Below are 453 nucleotides of genomic sequence, written 5' to 3' on the forward strand. Positions count from 1 at the left end.
GTACTTGAGTGGAGGCCCAATGTCCTTCTGCTACCTTAATACTAAACCTATAAATGTAGGCTCATAGATCTATTTCCCCATCCTCATATAATACACAATTTGTAGTTATATACCATTTTGTTCTTACTGAGTGATTATCTTTCCTGTACAATTAACCTGAAAGATCAAGTTCAGGGATAGCACATTGTCTGCTACCCATTGGACACTTGATATATAGTTCACAAATGAATGCACAAACTGCCATACCAAACCAAAACCAAACTCACTGTCGTTCAACTAATTCTGACTCAAAACAAAACAAACTCCATGCCCTCGAGTCGATTCCGACTCATAGGGACCCAGTAAGACCGGGTAGAACTGCTCCTGTGGGTTTCCGAGGTTGTCAATCTTCACAGAAGCAGAACACCTTATCTTTCTCCTGCAGAGTGGCTGGTGAGTTAGAATTGCTGAACG

This window comes from Echinops telfairi, unplaced genomic scaffold (assembly GCF_000313985.2).
Source record: "Echinops telfairi isolate 266 unplaced genomic scaffold, ASM31398v2 ScPeMD7_7427;HRSCAF=8465, whole genome shotgun sequence".
Taxonomy (NCBI): domain Eukaryota; kingdom Metazoa; phylum Chordata; class Mammalia; order Afrosoricida; family Tenrecidae; genus Echinops; species Echinops telfairi.